This window comes from Lacerta agilis, chromosome 2 (assembly GCF_009819535.1).
Source record: "Lacerta agilis isolate rLacAgi1 chromosome 2, rLacAgi1.pri, whole genome shotgun sequence".
Classification (NCBI taxonomy): Eukaryota; Metazoa; Chordata; class Lepidosauria; order Squamata; family Lacertidae; genus Lacerta; species Lacerta agilis.
Genome location: NC_046313.1, coordinates 110,372,346 through 110,387,488, shown reverse-complemented (window position 1 = coordinate 110,387,488; position 15,143 = coordinate 110,372,346). Strand labels below are relative to the sequence as shown.

The following is a 15,143-nucleotide window of genomic DNA, read 5'->3' as shown; positions in this document are numbered from 1 at the left end:
AGTCGTGTCCGACTCTTCGTGACCCCATGGACCAGAGCACGCCAGGCACCCCTATCCTCTACTGCCTCCCGCAGTTTGGCCAAACTCATGCCAGTCGCTTCGAGAACACTGTCCAACCATCTCATCCTCTGTCGTCCCCTTCTCCTTGTGCCCTCCATCTTTCCCAACATCAGGGTCTTTTCCAGGGAGTCTTCTCTTCTCATGAGGTGGCCAAAGTACTGGAGCCTCAGCTTCAGGATCTGCCCTTCAGGGCTGATTTCTTAAAGGATGGATAAGTTTGATCTTTTTGCAGTCCATGGGACTCTCAAGAGTCTCCTCCAGCACCATAATTCAAAAGCAATTCTTCGGCGATCAGTTTTCTTTATGGTCCAGCTCTCACTTCCATACATTACTACTGGGAAAACCATAGCTTTAACTATACGGACCTTTGTCGGCAAGGTGGTGTCTCTGCTTTTTAAGATGCTGTCTAGGTTTGTCATTGCTTTCCTCCCAAGAAGCAGGCGTCTTTTAATTTCGTGACTGCTGTCACCATCTGCAGTGATCATGGAGCCCAAGAAAGTAAAATATCTCACTGCCTCCATTTCTTCCCCTTCTATTTGCCAGGAGGTGATGGGACCAGTGGCCATGATCTTAGTTTTTTTGATGTTGAGCTTCAGAACATTTTTTGCGCTCTCCTCTTTCACCCTCATTAAAAGGTTCATTAATTCCTCCTCACTTTCTGCCATCAAGGTTGTGTCATCAGCATATCTGAGGTTGTTGATATTTCTTCCATCAATCTTAATTCCAGTTTGGGATTCATCCAGTCCAGCCTTTCGCATGATGAATTCTGCATATAAGCAGGGAGACAATATACAGCCTTGTCGTACTCTTTCCCCAATTTTGAACCAATCTTTAACCCTACAAGATCTTGAAAATAGTGCAATGTGTGCACTAGAGACAATTCAACATTTTGGGCAGGTTGCAGGTTTCAAGCTAAATAAAACCAAAACCAAAGTTTTAACTAAAAATATGAGCAAAGAAGAGAGTACAAGATTGGAATTGCAAACAGGGCTTAGCTTTGTGAAGAAAGTAAAATATCTGGGTGTTAATATGACTGCAAATAATTTAAACCTTTATAGAGATAATTATGAGAAAGTGTGGAAAGAGGTAAAGAGAGATTTAGAAATATGGTCTAGATTGAAATTGTCATTATTAGGCAGAATTTCTGTGATAAAAATGAATGTCTTGCCAAAAATGTTATTCTTGTTTCAGTCGTTGCCAATTATAGACAAGATGGAATGTTTCAAAAGATGGCAGAAAGATTTAACGAAATTTATCTGGCAGGGGAAGAAACCCAGGATTAAATATAAGATCCTAATAGATGCAAAAAATAGAGGGGGATTTTCCCTGCCAGATTTAAGAATTTACTATGAAGCAGCTGCTTTTTGCTGGTTGAAAGAATGGTTTTTGTTAGATAATGCGGATGTATTAGATCTAGAATGTCACGACAATGTTTTTGGTTGGCATGCTTATTTATTGTATGATAAAAGTAAATTGCACAGCGGATTTAAGAAGCATATAATTAGGAATTCCTTGTTTAAAATTTGGATGACATATAAGGTTTTTCTAGAAAGTAAAACATCCAGATGGTTATCACCTTTGGAAGCTAAAGCCCATAAAAGAGTGAATATGGACAGACAATGGCCGAAATATAAAGACATTTTGGTACAAGAAGGTCAGAGTTTTAACATAAAAACTTATGAACAACTGAAAGATCAAGTTTCAAACTGGCTACAATATCATCAGATCAATGAAATATTTAAAGCAGATAAGAATGTTGGTTTTCAGATAGAAAAATCCAAGTTGGAGACAGAATTATTAGAACCGAAAAGTAAAAATCTTTCCAGAATGTACAATCTGTTATTGGGGTGGCATACGCAAGATGAGTTGGTAAAATCGGCAATGATAGATTGGGCAACAACATCATGATGGAGGATTGGGAGCGGCTGTGGAATCAAAATATTAAATTCACAGCGTGTAGCTTACTAAGAGAGAACTTTATGAAGATGATCTACAGGTGGTATTTGACCCCTGTTAAATTGGCAAAAATTTACCATGGTTTAAGTAACAAGTGTTGGAGATGTAAGCAATCAGAAGGAACCTTTTTTCATATGTGGTGGGTGTGCCCTAAGGTGAGAGACTTTTGGGAAAAGGTTTACAATGAACTCAATTTTTTTTTAAAAAAATACCTTTAAGAAAAGCCTTTTTGCTAGGCATCTTAGGTAAAGACATTTTGAAATGTGATAGAAATTTAGTATTGTATGCCACAACAGCAGCAAGAGTTTTAACAGCCAAGAACTGGAAATTGGAAGAACTACCTACTATTGAACAATGGCAGATGAAGATGTTGGAGTATATGGAGCCTGCAGAAATGACCGGGAGAATCCGTGACCAGAGAGACGAAGCGGTGGAGAAAGAATGGGGAAAATTTAAATTGTATTTAAAAGAATATTATAAGATTTAAAATTAGATGTTTTGGGGGGGGGGGGAAAGGATAGGCTGTCATTTACATAATTTGAATTAAATGTGTATTGAAAGACCAAAATCTTTGGTTTTGGAGCAAAGATTTCTGGGTAAAGCAGAATTATGGGTATCGCTGTGCCATGGGAAAGTGACCTGAAAGTGCCCTTTTGGGAATGTAAAAGGGGTTGCCTTTGAAGAATTTTACAACCAGGAGATTGCTGGGGGTGTGTAAGTCTTGGCTCCAGAGAGGCACCCTGGCCCCTGATAAGAACTAGGCTGGGGCCAGCTGGTGTTTATCAAGTGGATGAGAAATTAGGGAGGTAACGGCCCAGAGACTTGCAGCTGCCTCTCATCTTTGACAGGTGAGAATAATGACAGTGGCAGTGATTGGCTAATGGGATTAAAGGCTAGGTCCTCTATAGGATACTGAATGGAGGATCCCACGTGGCCTAACGCCTTATCAATTCTGGGCTGTGTGATGCAAAGGAGCTTACTGCCGAGCTTACTGCCGGGAGACTGCTGCTGCCGAGAGCTGAGGTGTTAGAGGGCTCTCTAACACCTGACTTAGCCTGCTATGGCTTGGAAGAACATCTGAGGACTTTGCCAGCTCGTTCAAATGCAAATGCAGCTAAGTATCAGCCCCTGCCTTAGGGAGAGGGATTAAGTAAGAAAGTGCCTAGTCTAGTCTAGTCTAGTGAGAATGTTTTTATTTTCTGCATGTGTCTTGTATTCTGGAAATTATGCTTTAGTGTTTTGTTAACTTTTGAATAAAATGCTTAAAAGAGCTTTTGTTCTGGTTTTCCATTCACCCCGGCGTTTGCTTGGCTAATTCCAGTCCTAACCGCTTGGCCATACTACCGTTAAGAATTATTTGTCCGAAGCTCTGTTTGAGCTGAGAAGGCTGTCTGCCGGAACTTGGAAAAGCGGCCCCCGCGCTTTGTCCTGTGGCGTCAGCCAGGTTTCGAGTTTCAGGGGGTGGTGGCAGCGAAAGACCTACCTTGACCCGGCCGGAGGGCTGGGGAGAGGCAAAAGAGAAAGAGGATTTTTCCTCACCCCAGACGCCAGTGGCTGAAATAGCCTGGAGGCGGGGGTGGGGAAATCCTACGAACCCTACAAAATGATTTTAGTGTTAGGAGAGTATAAAATCTAGAATCAGGGGCGTTGCTAGCCACTGGGCTGCCGGGGGCGGCAAGCCCAGCAGCACCCACGGGGGCGGGGCGTCGCTCCATGCGCATGACGTCATGACGCATGCGCATGGAACAACGCCTCCGCGCGGGCCAGTTGGCCCGCCCCTCTCCCGCTGCGCTCCGTGAGCGGAGCCGTCCTGGGGAAAGGAGAGGGGTTGGGCCAGCGGGGGGCTGCTGCTCCCGGGGTGACGGAGGGAGCGGCGGCGTGTGGGAGTGGTGGGAGGGGCCGCCGCTTGTCACCCCATGTGCCGCCGTTCGTTCCGTCGCCCCGGGAGCAGCAGCACCGCACACACTGTGCGCCGCTGCTGCTCCCGGGGTGACAGAGGGAGCGGCGGTGCGTGGGGGTGACAAGCGGCGGCCCCTCCCACCACTCCCACGCACCGCCGCTCCCTCCGTCACTCCGGGAGCAGCAGCACCGCACACACCCGCTAGGGGCGGCCCGCCCCCACCGCCCCCACCCTACGACGCCCCTGTCTAGAATTAGATTTTGAAAAAGTTTTTTCTTTTTAGTCGAGGATTAGTTTTTAAAAAGATGTGATCTATTTGAATTGGGAAGTTACGTAAAATATTCGGTAATGGACGCAATAAGGGGAAACGGGGAAGTCCAGTTAAAGATGTCAAGAAAGTTGAGATTTTTAATAATAGAATATTGTTGTTTTTCTTATTTTTGTAAAATGTTATGTTTTTTTTCTTTTTGTAGTTTTGTATTTTTTCTTTTTTGGTATGTTTTTGTTGTGTTTTTAGAAAATACCACTAAATATTATTATAAAAAAACAACAATTTTGAACCAATCAGTTGTTCCATATCCAGTTCTATATTCAGAGGGTGGTGGGAATAAGCTGATAGGTGTGGAAAACCTGTTGATGACTCTTAACGGCTGCAATTAGTCTTGCAGGGAAAGGCAAGGGGTGAGATGGCTAAAGATAGCTTTGTTAAGTATAATGAGATAAGAATCCAATGTCTTTGTTCAGACCAGGTTTCTCCATGGTTCTAAGTTTGGTGATTAGTTGCAATTCAGCCACTTCTCTTTCCAGTCTATTTCTGAAATTTATTTGTATTAATACAGCTACTTTGAGATATTTTATAGAATGTCCTGGGAGATTGAAGTGTTCTCCTACTGGTTTCTCTGTCTTGTGATTCCTGATATCAGATTTATGTCCCTCTGAGTAATACCCCTCCCCACTCCCTCACTATATTTAAGGATCTGGTGACTTCTGTTTCAGTGTATCTGAAGAAGTGTGCATGCACACGAAAGCTCATACCAAGAACAAACTCAGTTGGTGCTACTGGAAAGAATTTTCTATTTTGTTTAGAAAAGAGTGTTTGTGATGACGAGCTTGTTCTCTTGACAGCAGAAGAAGAAGAAGAAGAAGAAGAGTTTGGATTTGATATCCCGCTTTATCACTACCCGAAGGAGTCACAAAGAGACTAACATTCTCCTTTCCCTTCCTCCCCTACAACAAACACTCTGTGAGGTGAGTGAGGCTGAGAGACTTCAGAGAAGTGTGAATAGCCCAAGGTCACCCAGCAGCTGCGTGTGGAGGAGCGGGGACGGGAACCCGGTTCCCCAGATTACAAGTCTACCGCTCTTAACCACTACACCACTGGCTCTCATTATCCTTTGCCCTGCTTCGTTTTGAACTCCAAGGCCAAACTTGCCAGTTGTTCCTTTTATCTCTTGACTCCCTACTTTAGCATTCCAATCCCTTATAATGAGAAGAACATCCTTCTTTGGTATCATTTCTATAAGATGTTGTAAGTTTTCATAGAATTGGTCAATTTCAGTTTCTTCAGCCCCGGTAGTTGGTGCATGAACTTGGATTACTGTGATGTTAAAAGGTCTGCCTTGGATTTGTATCAAAATCATTCTATCATTTTTGATATTGCATCCCAGTACAGCTTTTGCCACTCTTTTATTGACTATGAGGGCCACTCCATTTCTTTAAATGTATTGAGTGTGGTAAGAGCTTCAGTGAAAGTGGAGCACTTAGAATACATCAACAAACTCACACGGGATAAACCATGTAAATGTATAGAATGTGAAAAGAGCTTCATTAAATGTTACAGACTGGTTGCAATATCATCAGATTAATGAGACATTCAAGTCAGATAGAAAAATTGGTTTTCAGATAGAAAAATCCAAGTTGGAGACTGAATTGATTGAGCCAAAGACTAAAAATCTTTGCAGAATGTATAATTTGTTGTTTGAGTGGCATACTAAAGATGAAATGGTTAAATCAACAATGATAGACTGGACAAAGGATGTGGGGCACAATATTATGTTAGAAGACTGGGAAAGATCGTGGAAAATAGGTATAAAATTTTCAGCATGTAATTTGCTTAGAGAGAATATTATGAAGATGATGTATTTGACTCCTGCTAAATTAGCAAAAATATACCATGGTCAAAATAATAATTGCTGGAAATGTAAAGAAGCAGAAGGAACTTTCTTTCATATGTGGTGGACGTGCCCAAAGGTAAAAAAACTTATGGGAAACGATTTATAATGAAATGAAGAAGGTGTTGAAAAACACATTTTAAAAGAAACCAGAAGCCTTTTTACTGGGCATCCTTGGCCAGGAAATTCCTAAATGTGATAGAACTGTGTGATCTAAATGTGATAGATATTTATGTATGCCACAACAGCAGCTAGAATTTTGATAGCTACAAACTGGAAGACAGAAGAATTACCAACGATTGATGAATGGCAGATGAAAATGATGGAGTACAGTATATGGAGCTTGCGGAGATGACCAGGAAACTTCGTGACCTGAGGGATGATGCAGTGGAAGAGGACTGGAATAAATTTAAATTGTATTAAAAAAATTATTGTATGATTGATAATTATATATAACTAGGAAGGAAAGCCAAGCTGTAGATTTGGAGTAAGATTAAGTGTTTAAGATAGATGAATTTGAGTTAAGGAAATTTAGTTAAGTTGTAATAGATAATTTTTTTAGTAAATATGATTTTGTAAGAGGTTTAGAAATTACTAAAGATGTTAGACAAGGTACGCGGGAAGAGAGGACAGGAGGAAGTCTAATTGCAATGTGAGAGACAATTTTGTTAAGAAATGAATCTTTTTGTTTTGTGTTTTTGTCTACTGCATGTATTTTGTTTAGTGTGGTAGGGTTTGTTATTGTAATTGTTTTTGTTTTATAAAATTCAATAAATATATTTTTTTAAAATGTATTGAGTGTGGAAATAACTTCAGTAGAAGTGGAGCACTTAGAACAGAAGACATCAACCAACTCACACAGAGGAGCAACCATTTAAATGTATTGAATGTGGAAAGAGCTTCAGTCAAAATGCGCACCTTAGAAGACACCAACAAACTCTCTTTATATATATAAATTTTTATTCAAATTTAGAAATTTAACAACCAGTTAAACATTTTCACATTTATAATTTAGAATACATTGTTGTATAGACTTTCCCGATTCCCCCCTCATTGTGTCCATTTTACTACATTTGTAGCAATTTTCGTGTTACATCTTATACCCTACCTCTAAATTCATACATTCTTTCTTTCTATACATTTTAACCCCTTAGCCTAAAGTTAATTTCCAAAGATGTTCCTTTATTTAACATTATGTTTTTAAACCAAAATCTCATCTGTTTTTACCCCCTCACTCCTGGACCCGGGTTACCCCAGGCGATACAACAAGTTCCATAAGACAGTCCGATTTCAATTCCCTTTGTTCGACCTAGATTAGTGTCTCTTATAATTTCTCACCCCACTCCCACTTTATCCTTTCTTGACAGCCATCCATTCCCCTTCCCCCCTCCCTGCTGTTTCCCCCCCAATTTCCTTTTTCCTAATCTCTGCCTTTCACCCACATTGTCATTTTCTAAACATTGAACATTTCTCATTTTCCCTGGATTTGGCTCCCAAAGTCCATCATGCCCTCTCTCTCTTACTCCAACCTCTTTGAGTCTTCTTTAAAGTTATTTTGTATTGAACATATGTCTTGTTCCCTCCCTCTCACAGAGGGAACAGTCCAAGTTTCTTTAAATTCCATTGCTTTGTTCAGGTCCGATGTCATTTGAACATTTTCAATTATAGTCTCTGGTGTTGCCATTTCTTGACAGCTCTGGGAAATTTTTAAAATTTCTTTCGTGTTCTGTTGTATCTCTTCTTTTATTTCCCAGAGCATTTTCAGAATTTTCTCCTGTGAGTCAGCAACGCCATCTGTTGTTTTGTCTATAAGGAAGACAGGCATGTTTTCCTTTTCCTCTTTCAAGGTGGCAGCCAGGGGAGACAAGGGAAATGGCGCGGTTTAGAACTCTCAGCACTCAAACTTTCCAAAAGCACCACCAAATTTGTCCCAAAATTCATATGCTTGTATCCTTTTAGTCCATAAAATTATCGATCATATATCCAAAGTCTTAACTTAAATTCCTTCTTCTTGCTGACAGTTCACAACTTCAAAGGGTAGAGAAATTTTTTATAACATCCAAAACTTGCCCATCCCTCCGGGCTCCCGGCTCCAGATTGCAGGGGGCTTTTTCCTTTTTTTATATAAATAATCTTTATTGGTTTTATTTACAGACATTAAAAAATATTTACAGTCTCATCAATACAAACAAAAAAAAAGAAAAAGAAAGAGAAAAGCATTCTTCAGTTGCAGAGTGAATCACAGCGTCGGGATGGCTTTTAGGTCTGCTTCTCCGTGGTGTCTGAAATAACTTGACAGACGCCAGTGCTACTAAACTAAACTAGGCTTTATTTAGTAGCACATACACAAGTCCTACAGACTTGAGCTGCATGCTTGCAGCAAACTAAGAAACTCACATTCAGCAGTAACGGTACACTGAACACAGAGTGAGGCGAAGGGGAAAGTGAAACCAAACCTCCCCTTTTCTAGACAAAGGAAAAGTGCCCGTATTCCAGTGGGCAAGGCTAGACTCCCAGGATCAGAACGCCTCTTGCATCATTAACTCTAAGATGCCCAGAAACCTGACAGTTTTTTTGTTTTTTCTTTGTTTTGTGTTTTTGTTTTTTGAAGCTTTCTGTAATTTTGTAATATTGTAGTAATATTTGGTGGATGTGTTGGATGTGTGAATTGTGTGAATTGTGTGAATGTCTTTTTAAAAATAATAATAAAGTGTTAATAAAAATTAAAAAAAGAAGCTTCTTGAAAACAACTGTTGACCAGGTGAAGGGCTGTTGCACTTGTCATATCACAATGACATTTGCATTAGCAAAAACAATACTATGTAGGGCCAATTTTAACTGCAGCATCTCCTTTATGAGAGGAAGTGTGAGCAAAATGAATCAGGAACCAGGGAGCGCAGTGGTTACACCCCCCCCAAGCAAGCTTTCTGCCACTACAGGCACCGTAAAAAAAAATCAGATTAGCAGTGCCTCGGACTGGCTTTCTTGCCGAGACCGTGTCCAAATAGTGGGCATTTGAAGAATGCCGTTACAATCAGCGTCAAACACACCAGGGATTTGTCCATTGTGGGACCTAGGGAGAATCAGACCTTGGGCTGGAGGGAGAATGGTTTGAACTGCTCCTGGCAGATGGAAGGTGGCATCTAAGTGCACAATTAAATCCAGCTCCGCATTGCCGTGGGCAGCAGCCTTTGAAGTTACTGGCTGCTGCTGCCCGTTGATGGCTACGGGACTGTTTACACAGGGAACATCCTCCTTTGATCCTGGGCTAGAGGGGCGCCCGGTGAATCATAGAATCATAGAGTTGGAAGAGACCACAAGGGCCATCCAGTCCAACCCCCTGCCAAACAGGAAACACCATCAAAGCATTCCTGACAGATGGCTGTCAAGCCTCCGCTTAAAGACCTCCGAAGAAGGAGACTCCACCACACTCCTTGGCAGCAAATTCCACTGTCAAACAGTGCTTTGATGGTGTTTCCTGCTTGGCAGGGGGTTGGACTGGATGGCCCTTGTGGTCTCTTCCAACTCTATCATTCTGTGTCTCTGGATGTCAAAAAAATAATTTGTCAGTGCTTGCTTTCATTCTTGGGGGCCATGCTATTTGGCAATCCTCTCTTTTTCAAGAGGTATCTGAAAACTGTTGATCTGGATAGCTTGGACAGTTGTCACTTCCTGACAATGCAAAAAGAAGATACCTTGGTTCACCCAGAAGATACCAGTTGTTGGTTTTAGTTAAGTCTATACAAAGTACATAGCCTTTGACCCTCCACAAAGAAATGGGGAGGAATGATGAACTGGAATAGCTGACTAGAAGGAAAGGTAAACTGGAAACTTCATGTTGATTGACCACCCCAGCTCCCTAACCCCAAGAAAAGACTCATCCAGGGAGGCAGGTGAGCATTACAGCTAAACCCCATTTTATGTTATCCAGTAGCTATTTGCTCGGAAAGGGCTATTTTCATCCAGATTTTAGTGTGTCCTTCTCTGCTTCCTTTCAGTCCTAACAAAAAAATCAAACCTCCACGCCAATGCTTTGAGCCCCAGAAGAGGAGCTCCCCTTGGAGTCAAGGAAGGGGTCCAAGGGAGCATCTGGAGCCCTGCCATTCCTTCTGTCCCCGGCCCCTTCCCCATCTCTCTCTGCCATCCCAGGGCCACTCTTGACTCCACAGCAGGAGAGGGGATCTGTCTGTGATGGTGAGATGTCCTGGCTGGTTGAAGGACCACTTCCTGTTTCCTGGAGCTCCATCCTTCTTTCTCATGCAAGGTGGAGTCATGAAGCAGGTGAAAGCTGAGCACACCTAAGGGCGACACAGAGAAGGGGGTGGATTCTGCTTAACCTTTTCCCGTCTGGATCAAAGTCCACAAACAAAAAGGGGCAGTGTGAGGGCACAATCAGATTTATGGAGCTGAGTTGAAAGGCATTGCTTCATGATCCTAAGAGCCTCTTCTCAAGAAACAATTAAGCATTAAGAGAAATTAAGCTATATATATACAATATATATATATTGTTTTAAACAAACAGATAATCACCCCCAAAAAAGCAATTTGATGCCACATGTCGTAGGGGTTACTGTAACACACTTGAAAAGGGCTCAGAAACTTCAACTGGCTCAAAGAGCTGCAGACACATTGCTGACCAGGGCTGGCTATGGGCAGCATAGGACTCCCTTATAAGTGAGAACTATGCTTCTCAAGGTAGAGGCAGCCCAGGAATACAAGTTAGGAATTGGCCTTGACACTTGCTAACAAAATCATTTGATAGTTCTTTTTTAGGGTGTGGCTGCTAATCTTTAACCTGGGATGAGCACTAAGATTTGGGCCTCATTTCCTCTGTTTTTAAAAATAAAATAAAATGCTTGTTCTGCTTCCATATAAACTGAAAAAGCAGGAAAAGACAGACCCTCCAAGTGTCACTATCTTCTAGGGATGTCCCTGATTTAGACTAGAATCCGTCTGGTTTCTGATATGATCCCACCCAGAATGTCCTGGTTCTCCTTAGGGTGTCCCTATTTTCAATGAAGAAATGTTGGAGGGTATGGAGTTATCTGATCCCATGGCCCTGTGAAAGCAATCCTGTATAGGAAAGATTTTTAATGTTTAATATTTTATTATGTTTTTAATATAGGATGGAAGCTGCGTATAAAATGCCAGATATATTTCAATGAAGCAGCTTTCTAATCAAAACCCACTTATTACAAAACACACAGTAGGGTATAGAAAAGGGAAGGGTGTTTTGTTTTGTTTTCAAAAGATTTTTTTAAACCACTGGAGTACTGGGCACACAATTTCAAGGTAACATTACACTTTATTTCCACTTTTTTCACATGAGGCTCGAACTCACAAGGCTGATCATGAAGTATCTCAAGCTCTACCTACTGAGCTAAAACAGGCGCAGCTATTTGTGTACAGGCAACACAGATGGTGGCGTGTGAAGACCCCAAGAGAAGGGTGGCAACAGTTTGTTCCCTGCAGCTGCAGAGCTAGGATTGGACTAGATCTAATGTTGTTGTTGTTGTTGTTGTTCAGTCGTTCAGTCGTGTCCGACTCTTCGTGACCCCATGGACCAGAGTACGCCAGGCACGTACTAGATCTAGATCTAATAGGGTCCATCTATTTGCCCTGACAGTGAAGAACAGAACCTCCAGGATCAGAAGCAGCGAGCTGCAATTACGAGGGCAGGGGAAGCAGCAGGGCAGTCTCGCGGGATGCACGATGCCTTCGCCTTGCAAGGGGGCGCATCCAGCCTTGCAGCCTCCCACAGCCAGCGAGCTCCGATGCTCAGAGAGGCAGGAAACGGGGCCAGCCAGGGGGACAAGAGAGCGGCTGCACTTTCCTGTCCCCCCGCCGAGGAGAGCGGAGGAGCAGCGGCCAGTGGCCTGGCGAGTTTCCCCGGAGAGGAGCCGGATTCCGGTGCAGGGACGGAGCGAGGACTCAGAGGTGCAGGACGCGCGGGGGGCGGGGCAGGAGGGTGGTGCAAGTGAAGGAGGAGGAGAAGTACGTGCGCCTCGCCTGGCAGGATCAGGCCCTGAGTCCAGCCGGAGGCTGCAGGGCGCCCCCCAACCGGGCAGGAAGGGGAAGGGGCTCAGCTCAGGAGCAGGGCATCTGCAGGAGGACACAGGGGCAAACATCTCTAGGTCAGGCTGGCACGGACCCTGCCTGAGACCCCGGGGAGCTGCTTCCTTCAGTCCTAGAGACGATGTTGAGCTCAAGGGGCACAATGAGGGGGCCAAGGCAGCTGCTGCTTCGCGATGGAGGCTGCATATAGTCGCCCACTGATCAGCGGCGTGCCTGGGGCTTCTGTCTCCCTGAGTTTTCCGCCCCTCTCCCTGTCCCTCATCGGGGAGCCCCTTCCTCTTCCACGGTCCTCCCTCCGCTCCGACTGTCCTTCCCTCTCGCCTGCTTCTGCCTCCCTGCGGTGGCTGCAAGGGCGATGAGTGGGTTGAGGGGGCGGCAGCACAGGCACAAGCTCACGCTCTCCCACCGGCGGAGAGGGAAGGCGAGGAAGAGCAGGGCGGCAGGGAGGTGCCCCCCTCACTCTGCAGCCCCGTGGCACCCTTTGCACGCCACTACTCCTGCCCCCCCTTTATCTCCGCCAGTGCCATTGATAAACCTATCGCCCTCATTCATGAATGGCCTTTTAAAGCTCTCTAAGCCAGTGTTTTTCAACCTTTTTTGGGCAAGGGCACACTTGTTTTATGAAAAAAATCAGGAGGCACACCACCATTAGAAAATGTTACAAAATTTAACTCTGTGCCTATATTGACTATATATAAAGTAATTCTCTTGAATAGGAATCAAATAAACACAATTTTTCCCACAGCACACCAGGCAACATCTCGCGGCACACTAGTGTGCCGTGGAACAGTGGTTGAAAAACACTGCTCTAAGCCACCACCACCACATTTTGTGGCAATGATGTCCATCAGGTTCATTTAGCAAGGAAATGGCTGCTTTTGCCTGCCCCAAATCAATGTACACTGGGCCTACACATGAAGGTTCTATTGATCAGTCACGGCTAATAAAACAGCTAATAGATCTGTTCCCAGGAGAACACACCTGATCTTTCCCCAAGCTGTTGAAGCTAGTGACCTCTTGTGTCTGCGTATAAATAAGTGAGAGAGGCTTAAGCCTCTTTCTTTAAAGGTTTTATCTTCCACCTTCCTCAGTAACGCAGCTGAGTTTTCAGAAGAAGGCTGAGAGTTAAAGTGGGTGACAGTTTTGAGAATGCAAAGAAATGGCCTATGGAAATGAGTTAATGATAATAAAAAACATTGATGACGATATTGTAAAAGAGTAAGGAAGGCGAAATTGAAATTAGCTATTAATGTTCAGATTATTACTCATTTCATTTCTATACTGCTTCATATTTTAAAGAAAAAAATCTCAAAGTAATTAGAGAGAAATCTCAATGCAGTTTCGTTTCCATAGGATGTTGAGAACATTAACTCTGTAGATCCAGGAGTTCTCTCCTCCTGATAGTCTCAGAATTGATTGTTCTTTCCTATAGAGCAAGAGGAACATTTAGGGGCTTAAAGCTGCATTGATTATGGAGGCCACATTCCAGTGAGCTGTGTGGCCAATGTATGCACATGCATGCACACAGAAAAGAGATGCGGACCATAAAGTCACATGCACACACGCCAAATATACTGCAAATGCTCACCAGACGTCATCTTGCATACATACAAGTCTTGCAAACTCTCTCACGTATGCAGAGACACACACACAATCACCATGTTTTCTCCTTCAAACCCCAGTGCTGGGGTGGGGGAGAAATAAGAGCACAAGAAGACTCTGCTGAATTAGCAATGAGATCTAGGAAAAAAACCCTTCTGGTTGTTCTTTAGAAACCAGGGTGGATAAAAATAAATGATTTTAAAAAAATATATATCAAAAAAATCGGATTTTTTTATTTAAATCGGATTTTTAAAAAATAAAATGCTTTTTGAGGAAAATATATTACCATCCAAAGGTTATTCAATCATGAAATAAAGATTAGTTTTTTTAATTATGTAGAATAAGGCTGCATATGTTTAATTTTTTTGGTAAATAAATTCCATTAATCCATTCACAATATCATTTATGCTCTTCCAGAAGTTTTTGTAAGATTATTGGGTAGTTTCTCTGCCTACAAGATATTATCACAGATGCTTGGTTTACTTTTGCAGTTCTCAAAACTGAATTTGACTCAGCAGAGATCACATGCCTCTTCTTCACAGCAAAAATGTTATAACATGAACAGAGTTGAGAAAAAAGACATTAATCCTATTGTTCTACAAATCTATGAATACAGAATCAACCCCTTCAGTGCTAAGTTTCAAGAAGTTCAGTGAATAGAATAGAAACAATATTTTTCTGATTGTTTGGAGTGGAATGGATCTAATACATCTATTTAAATTGTTATTATTAAGGTAATGGTTATTTTTCTCCTTCCTAAGTACAACAGAAAAGTTGTCCAAATATGAATGATTAACCTATTAAACTGGGGATAAAAAAACTAATATGAAAAGTTGTTATTCTAAAAATCTTCATCTACTTGCATATTAAAGTTATACCACCAAGAATTAGTCTTTTGTAGAAAACTATGATTTAAATCAAGCCTTACTGACTAGTGATTTAAATCAGTTTGATTTAAATCAAATCCACCCTGTTAGAAACCCTCTTTAAAGAGCAGCCAGGGAGATCATTTATCTCCAGATCAGGGCTTCTATCCCATCTCAGAACAGTGCTGATTTTGTTATTTGATTTTGTTCGTCAAAATTCCTTTTGTTTGTTTGTATTTTAGGCTCTGCAAACATCATACATATAAAGCACGTGGCTTCCCCCAAAGAAATATGGGAACTAGTTTTTTGCTACTCTTCTCAGCACCCTTAAGAAACTGCTGCTTTCAGGATTTCTTGGGTGAAGGCATATATTTTAAATGTTAGGTGGGTCTGTCGCAGCCTTAATCATGTACTAAGATCTAGAAGTTGCAGCCAGGATCAGCATTCCCTGATCACTGAACATGCTCAGTCCTCTCACTGGGTTGTTTTTGGATTTCCCTACCACTGCCTTGG

The 15,143-nt window shown here is 42.4% G+C and overlaps 1 protein-coding gene across 1 annotated transcript in view; it reads left to right on the top strand.

Annotated features, from left to right (window-relative positions):
* LOC117042662 (oocyte zinc finger protein XlCOF6-like) overlaps positions 1-15,143 on the top strand; it is a 54,388-nt gene that overhangs the window by 29,102 nt on the left and 10,143 nt on the right.